This window comes from Diadema antillarum, unplaced genomic scaffold (genome assembly GCF_040938485.1).
Source record: "Diadema antillarum isolate AM-2024a unplaced genomic scaffold, OU_Dant_1.0 seq00000105_RagTag, whole genome shotgun sequence".
Lineage (NCBI taxonomy): Eukaryota > Metazoa > Echinodermata > Echinoidea > Diadematoida > Diadematidae > Diadema > Diadema antillarum.
The window spans coordinates 874,649-884,507 of record NW_027271191.1 but is presented as its reverse complement, the minus strand read 5'-3'; positions in this window follow the sequence as shown (position 1 = coordinate 884,507).

The following is a 9,859-nucleotide window of genomic DNA, read 5'->3' as shown; positions in this document are numbered from 1 at the left end:
TCTTTAAGACATCAAACGAAAACATAGTTTGAAACTAAAGGGGGAAAATAAGAATTTTATATCAACTCAAATTTCACATGACATAGGGAGGAAGGGAACAAAGATGATTACATGAACAGAATACCTTTATTAAATTCTTTTATAATTTAGTCATTTAAGAATTCATGAGACAAATTCAACAACCAAATATTTACAATTTTCCTAATTTGAGAAATCAATTCCAATTCCTACCATTATTAATACTGATTCTTCTCATTTCATTTGAATTTGGATTTGATAGAAGATTCTTCATTTTCTGCCATTATATAGCCTCTTTTGATCTTTTGGGCTCCAAAGATATTATAAAGGTCAAATGTTTATTTTTGCAGCTTAATTCATGTTTTAATTATGATAAATTTATATTTAGTTCTTATCATTTCATGGAGAGCACTTACGCATGAATGACAACTTGTTCATTTTTGCAATTCTTACTTTTGTGTCTTGGAAGAGAAAAACAAAGGTGCTTACTAATGCGTACAGTTTCCATTTTAATTGACAAGGTTGATAGCCAATTAAATTACCTTTCATATGGTAGTACATTAACTTTTTGCCAAATATTCTATGAGAAATTTAAACTTGAAAAAGTGTTTACTTTCTTCTTTTTTTTTTTGCTGAGTCTATTGATGTTTGAGATGGAACAAGGAAAAGTAGAAATTACGTGGTGCGTAATATATGTCCCCGCCGGAAGTAGCATTTTGTAGCAAAATGTAGGTCTATATAGGTCAGAAATCAAGGTCAGAGGTCAGAGAAGTCAAAGGTCAAAATTCTGTGTAGAAGTTTTGAAGCCCTCACCTAGTGCCATCACATAAAGCAAACGGAATCGAAATTGGGTTAGAAATGGCAAAGGAGTAGCATTTTGTAGCAAAATGTACAATACAGGTAAAAAATCAAGGTCAAAGGTCAAAGAAGTCAAAGGTCAAAATTCTGCGAAGAGGTTTGAAGCCCTCACCTAGAGCCATCACATAAAGCAAACGGAATCAAAATCGGGTTAGAAATGGCGAAGGAGTAGCATTTTGTAGTCAATGTACTATTTAGGTCAAAAATCAAGGTCAAAGGTCAAAGAAGTCAAAGGTCAAAATTCTGTGTAGAAGCTTTGAAGCCCTCACCTAGTGCCATCACATAAAGCAAACGGAATCGGAATCGGGTTAGAAATGGCGAAGGAGTAGCATTTTGTAGCAAAGTGTACAATATAGGTCAAAGGTCAAGGTCAAAGGTCAAAGAAGTCAAAGGTCAAAATTCTGTGTAGAAGTTTTGAAGCCTTTACCTAGTGCCATCACATAAAGCAACCGGAATCGAAATCGGGTTAGAAATGGCGAAGGAGTAGCATTTTGTGGCAAAATGTACTATTTAGGTAAAAAATCAAGGTCAAAGGTCACAACTGAAATTCTGTGTACAAGTTTCAAAGCTCCCATGTAGTGCTATCATATAAAGCAAACAGAATCAAAATTGGCTCATAAATGACAGAGAAGTAGCAAATTGAAGATTTTGATCACACACGGACGCACACACGGACAGACAGACAGACGGACAGACACACACACGTACCGAGCCCGTTTCATACTCCCCTGCTCGAACTCTTTTGGTGGGGACAAAAATAAACAAATCAATTAAATAAAAATGCAGTATTACCAAAAAAAAAAGTGTTCAAACGATAAAAAGAAAGTTTTGATCAAAATGAAATACTGTAAACACAAGAGATACCAGTTAGGGAAGAGTGGGTTGAAGTGGGACAAACTGTGATCAGATGAATTTTCTCGTACAACTTTTCTGATATTTAGAATGGGGGTACTTGAATGTCTCGGACCCGAAGACTATAGATGTTAGGCCACATGATGGATTATTACTTCATATTCCTACAAGTCTCATATTTGTGTTATGACTGATTAAAAAAAAAAAAATCTGAACAGTCTGAATTAGGCCACCCCCTCCACTGGGAGAAGTGGGACATTGATTGGGGTAAAGTGGGACAAATAGACTAGCTACAAGCATATCATAACGTGTGTGTACCGGTGTGTGTATGCCTAGGCCCTATTACAATGTGTGTGAGTGTGTGAATATTTACACATGAAGGGTTTCATCGCAAAACGTGATATATCCATTATATGGTTCATCAGAGAAAATGACAATTACAGTGCCTGAAATTAAAAAAAGAGGAAAATCTGTGATATTTCTATCATAGCTTCAAATAAAGGGAGAAGTGGGATGGTGATGTCCCATTTTACCCTAGCACCTCCAAAAACTCAATATGGCAGCTACCACCACTGTGCACAATTTTACAAAATCTTTTAATGCAAATTATTGGAATTCACAGGGCCTACATAGAGCATGCTAAGTGCCTGTAGAGCTTTGCAATGAAAAGCACTTCACACTGAATGCAAAAATTACACAAAAGTGTTAGAAAAAAGAATTAAAAATTAAAATTCCAGCAGGGTTGTTGCAGAGCTGTTACCATGTGTTTGTACTCTGATGCCAGATGCCTAATACGGGATAAGACCTAAAAGCTGATTAGTTAAAAACTTTCTGAGATAAGGGAGGTGTCCCACGTCTCCCTTGACCCTTTCAAAGATAGATTGCGCAAGGCAGTGCCAAAAAAAAAAAACCCAGCATTCCAACCATTCTACACATCTACACAAAATTTGCTTCCAAAGCACATGAATGCAGATTTTCAAAATCTATCCTTTTGCCAGAAGTAAAGAAACTGAAAAATGTTGTCAAAAAAAGTCAAAGGATGGTGAATTGTTCCATGATACACACAACAGTCTACATCGCACGATTGTACAAAATCCATCAAGAGAATTTGAATGTGGTGACCCATGGATATACAAATGCATGAAATATTTCCTTAGCAAGGAAAAACTTGTGTATAGCTATACGGTGTGTATCATACCTAAGATCATGTTCTACGGTTTAGCTTATGGCTAATTTATGAGTGGGAGTGCTTTGGCTTTTACATTTGGCTACATGTGTGTCATGATAAGTGGTGTGTTTGCATGTGTGGGTTGTTTCTGCAATGACCGAGAATTATGTGAAAGTGTAGAAGCATCCTATCTAACCTTGTTGTATTTGGACAAAGCAGCGGTAATGACTTGAATAAATACCGGTACCAAGAAGAAGAACACATTCAGGGCCGGCGGAGCGTTTTCAAAAGTGTGGGGGCCCACTTCCGGGTTTCATGAGCTAACAAGCAAAAAAGATAAAAAAATAAAAAGGTCCTCAGCTCATCTCTCCCTTTCCATTTCCATTTTATTTTCAGCTGACAAAAAAAAAAAAAAAAAAAAAGGTCTTCTGTGGGCTCCATGATTTCCATCTATTTCTATTTAGTACCACTTACGTACTTCCGGGTTAAAAAAAGTGTGGGGGCCCGAGCCCCCACAGCCCCCACGGTTTCGCCGGCCATGACATTGAATATAGCAACTGATCAACAAATTGCCCGACATCGACGTAAATAAGCACTGAATTGATCAATGTTTTAGTAGTAGCCATGATAAAAAAATCATGGGCATACGTACTCAAGCAGGATTCGAACCTACAACCTCCTAATCTCTGGACAGGCATCATCTCCACTAGAACACTGAGCTTCCGCGCGACAGCGAGTGTTGGTTCTAATCCTTGTAGCATGCAGTGGGTACTGCATAATTATTCAAATTCAGGAAATTCTTCCCTCAAGATGTTTTCATTGCATGTTTTCATTGTTTTCTTCTCGACGGAATGATTCCTTTTATCATGGCTACTACTAAAAACGCTGATCAATCCAATGCTTATTTATGCTGATGTAGGGCAATTTGGCAATCAGTTGCAATGAAAACATCTCGATGGAAGAATTTCCTGATTTTGACCATTGGATATAGATCTAGATATCACATTCATCACAGACATTATCTTTGACAGTACTTTAATAAATCGATTAACATGGCTGATGAATTATTGCAGCTCAATACCAAAAATGGGGAAAAAAGAATCTCTCAAATGTGAAACTTAAAAGTTGATACAAATATCTAATGCATGTGTATAAGCTCCAAAATAAGTTTCAGCAAAATCATAATTGCTGAGCAATGCCATATATGGCTATCTCACAATGTCACAGCATTAACATGGTAAGGGATTACAGAATGAGCTGAAGCTTGTCATGTACATTTTTGGTTTGAAACACTAACAGATCTTCAGATTCATAGTAAGGCAAAAGTTAACTGTATGAACAAAGTGTACAAACTGCAAAGAAGTGTGCCAATATAAAACATCATGCCCATCTTTATTCTGATCATGCATATGGCACATGTAAGTACATTGTATGTTACACATTGTTCTGGAGGCAAGCAAGCAACAAGCAAAGCTAGATGTAGACAAGGAAGATAACCAAAACATGTTGCAAAATAAGGCATAATAATAGACTGCATTCTACAGGCTAAACAACAAAAAATATACAAATTAAAACAAAACAAACTTCAGCCAGACATATTTGAATACAAAATACAGTACACCATTGTACTACCAAATTTGGTAACACAAACTATTTCAACTTGGTTAATAAAACTGTAATACAGATGGCTATTAACATGGCAGTCAACTTTCTCAAACTAAAAGATTGTAATGCTTGCACATTTCCCTTTGACATTTGTGATCAAAATGTCTAAGCTGTATGTTTCCATTTCTCATTTTTCATAATCAGTTCATTTAAAAGTTACTTACTATGATTTCTGTACTTCCGCTGTCCTTTTATTTTTTACAACTGTGTATTCTGTAATTCAAATAGTAGAAATACCATGAACCTGTTTTCATTGACATTTCATTTATGTTGAAAAGTCAAATAGATTTTGTTTTTGTGACAAAAAGCTTACATGCCAAATCAAGTATTACATTTGAATCACACACCTACACACATAATAATGTGATAAATTCAATAAAGAGTGATCTCTACAGACACATCTAATATACATTCAAGAGCCCTAATAGGCTTGATGCTCACCTGAGCTTCAAGACAGATCAACCTAGATGCAATCCCCATGGTGTTGTTATGTCATATAAGATGGATTTTGAATTTAGCTGAAGTTACTTTCCATCAGGGTCTGCACAAACAGTAACATGATGAGCATTCAAATTGGCAGCAAAAAGTTCAGATTCTCACACATTGTACAACCTTTCAATGCAAATGCTGCAAAAACCCAAAAATACAAAACCCCAAATCCCCCCCCCCCCCCAATCATGAAAAGAAATGCCACAAAAGCTTTTGTTAGGAAACATTTTTTTTTTCCCTGATGTAAATGATGTATTTCTTTGATAGTTTAACTACATGTGAACATTGCTGGTTTTCAGTGGTCTCACAAACAATTGCAATGTATTATCATTGGCCTATTAGAATATGTACAGACAATACACATCGTCTGTCTGAATGAATGAAGAGCCACTGACTGAACTTAAAATGATTCAGCCTCCAGCATCCCTGAGCTATTATGCAACATCTAAAGAGAATGTAGCTATCTGATTGGGTGATTGCTCATCACGTGTCATGCAGTTAAAGGCACCATTACACACTGTCGCTGTCAGCCATGCAATTTTGTGTGAGCAAAAATGGATATTGCATGGCTGACATTATCAATTTTCTTTGACTCCCGTGTTAAACTCATGATTGACTCGAAGTTTTTGTTCCATTGCATGGCTCTGATTTCACAATGAAGTAACATTTGCTGCTAGCACTCAGCAATTACAAACACACTCACAAGTGCGCATTTTGTCACTCATGTTACCATTGACGTCTATAACCCATTGGTTTGCATACGCACGTACGTATATACACGTACGACTATAACAAACTGTGACTGTGCTACTCATTCACCTTTCACAACAAATGGTTGCCATTTCTGTGCTAAATTCAAGAATCATCTGCGTGGACCATATCTGCTGACATCTGAGGTGTAATATAAAACAAACAGCATATGGTCTTTACTTGTGAAGTGGAACAAGATTTTGCACTCAGGGAAAGATGAGGTGCACAATTTAACTCTGCTTTGTCTGGTTGAATAGAGCATTTCTATCTTTCACCTTGTGCGAAATCTTGTACCATTGCACTTGTGACCCTTCACTATTTGTATAAAGGCCTCCGTGGGGACAACATGCATCTTTGAAAATTAGAACTGAATTTCTGACCCCTAAGGATGGCTCTTGCTAATCTGATGACAATGCACTGTAAAAGACATGATAGCATTAATTTCATTGATGGGAATCTATTGATGTTTTTGCCTTATGACACACACAATATTACAGTTCACAAACATATATCACATCTATTATATTACAACTCTTCATCTCCAAAATCTTACCAACTCCACAAAAGGACAATATTTGAGCAGCCTTTTGCCAGATTGACCCCAGTAATGATGAATTATTCAATGCAATTAATATTACGTAGAGTGATATATGTGGCCCCGTACAACGAAAGGATCCTAAAGTCGCTGATGGCTAAGCCGAGAAAATTGAGTTTGAAGTGAGATCATCAAAATCAGTCAAAACCATTGGATTTCTGTTTTTGGCATAAATTTGTAGGCTAATGTTTTGTCTCTCATCTGCCAAAATTTCGAAGCTAAATGATCAAAGGAAAGGCAAGAAATTAGCGTTTTTCTGGGGCATGATTTTTCGACTTTCAACGTAGCAGATACGTGTCCGAAGATTTTGATTTAGCACCACAGCCACACTCCACCCCTAGCAATGAGGGAGTGATCTTATTGGTCAGTGTGTGGCATCTTGATTACTGATTGGTTGTGCGTAGACAGCTGGTGCTGAGCTTGAATGAACATCGCGGAGGTCGCTAGGAGCATACCTTTTATTGTCAAGCGGGGAAAATTGTCTCGCCTCCCCTTGATCATGATAGCGTCAGAAGGATAACTTTGAAGGTGTTTTTCTCGAAACTCTCTATTTCCTCAACCACTTGACATGCGCTAATAAAATCGATATCTCCGCAACCGAGTACTTTCATGACTTGTGCTATATATGAAATTAAAGTAAAAGAGTAAGGGAATAATGTCATGCCATTTTCAGAAAATTGTCCTCCCCCGACTTTCAGATCCTTTTGTTGTAGCGGGTCACATATGGTCCCTGCATGCACACAGCTGCAACTTCTGCATATGCATGCTTGATAAATCAGCTTGTTTATATGGACTGTACATGCATATAATTATGTGGTTCATACTTAACTATTATCAATAAAGCAAACCTGATAATCAAGAAGCAATAAACACTACTCATACACGTACATCATGGAATTTTTGTACTTCACAACTTCCATACATGCCATCAATTATTCTTTGGGTTACTCTTCACAGAAATTAAAGCCATGCTACAGATATTTCATTGGCACACATTTTTGACACTACACGGTAATCGTGCTGTGGATGAGCAGATGGACAAACAATCTGAATACACATGTAATGCCTCCACAGACATTCAAGGGTGGAGGCATGAAAAAAGGTTTTGTGCTTAAAAATTATTCTCTGAGGATATAAAACACAATGCAGCAAATGAGCATATATGAGAGATACTATTTACAGACTACTTGGCCAAATAGAAATCTAGTACTGTTCTAGCTTACTTCTCTTACTCTCGAGCAACATGGAAGCCCATGAAAACATATATTTCGAAGGTTCCAGAGTTACTACATCCACCAAGTTAATGTCAGAGCTTGCAGTATATAATGCAAATTAGCCGGGGGGTTGACACTCACAGCAAGCTAAGAGACAAATTAAATATTGATAGAACTTGTGTGTAGTGCCCTGAAGGGTTCATCATGATTTGCATTACAGCTCCCTCTTGTTCCTTCCGCAATTCTCTAAGTGTCTTTAATGTCCCCAAACAAGATTCTTTTTGCCTCATCGACAGAAAATGGACAGGTTGGTAACCCACCTGTGCGAAAGCAGTCAAGCGGGACATGTATCCCCTTTCCATGGTCAACTACATGTGCCATCGAACAATGAAAATATCGATTGAGTGCGATGTACGAATAGAGCGTGCGCTGATGTGCTCACAGACTCTTTTGTTCTACACAAAACCAGGCACCTGAATGGGATGACTGGTGTCAGGAAACACACAAATCTTCTGAGCTCAGCTTTGATCACTATGTACATGTTCATATGAGTTTTATAGCAGAACAAGCGAAAACTAAATCAGAAAAATGGCAAATAATCCTTTGATATATGCATTTTTCCAACAAAAAGATAACAAATGCTGATAGAATAATTATCTTTTTATCAAACCCATTTTTCTGGGCATTATAACACAAAGAAACATGAATTTAGGCCATGAAAGCAGGCACTCTTGACTTCATCCTGGGAACCTGGTATACCAGGTTCCCGTAAATACCAGGTTTCCGTAAGGAGCGGGTTAACGGGTCTTACAAATGATTAAATGCATTATTCTTTACCAAATGATCAAAAAATGGAATTCTGGAAAAAAAAAATGTCCCCTTCTATAAAACATGTGTTTTGGTCAGTAGGAATAGTGTGTATGTGGTAACTACGGAATTAGTCCTAAACCCACTTAGCTTCACTTCATGGGTTAAGCATTCCACAGTTACCTCAGGTACACGATTGTTTCATTTATGCACTCAGACCATTGGTATAATGTATAAACACAGGTACAGTATACAGATCATGTTTTTATCTGGCTCTATTGCTGGTGTATAAGTATCAGAGTATGAGCTCAGCTCCATTCAATATATGACAAGATCTGGCCCATAAATTCCTAAACATACCCCACATACTCTCCCATGTATATATGGAATAATGCCTATCTTACATTTATTCACGTGATCATTTCTTTTTCTACTGTTTCTTCTTGATTTGCATTTCTACATTTAAAGATGATCCAATCAAACATCATATTAGTACTTTGTAAATACACTACTAGAATACATTCTGCTTTGGCTTTGGCTTTTCTGTGCATATGAATATCATGAAAGATTTAAAAAATACCACAGGTAATGCATCCTGAACAAATTGTTCCACCATAAAGAAAAAAAAATGAGGAAAAGAAGGACATTTAAATCACATTTTATGTTGACAGATATACATGTAAATGATATTTGATAAATTTTCCCCAAGACTTCAACATAGCTTAACTTTGAACACATCATGCCATACTTACAAAGTTATTTTCAAGATCATTCAATCTATTTCTATATATGGAATACATATTGGAAATAGTACTGTATTGGAAAGGTACACTGCAAATATAGAGGTACATTGTACCTGCACCTCATCAGGGGCTCTAGAGGTGCCATCCTTCACAAAATGGCTACAAGCATACTGAACAGAAATGCACCCAGGGGACTGTGTGCAGTGTGCAGTATGCTTGGAACATCTTTTCAAGCAATGCTTACAATGGTGGCCCTCTGCATTATCGGTTCTTAAATATAATATTGTTATTGTAATCCCTGCTGCATAGACATGCACACTGTAATATTATATCATTAAAGGACAAGTTCACCTTCATAGACATGTGGGTTGAGTGAATGCAGTAATTTTAGTAGAACACATCAATAAGAGTTTGAGGAAAATCGGGCAATCAAAAGTTATGAATTTTTGAAGTTTCTGCTCAGTCACGGCTGGATGAGAAGACTATTATAGCTTGTGATGTCATATGAGTACAACTACATAAAGAGAGTATAAAGAAAATTCAAGATATTCTCACTTTTCTCACATAATAAAAGAACACTCGACTTCTCTCTTTCAGAAGTCAGGGGAAATAATATTACCCCTAACATAAGTCAGTAACATGTCGAAGAAATGTGCACTTTATTCAAAAAGTCAAGTTTTGTGAAATTCTCTTATTTTCT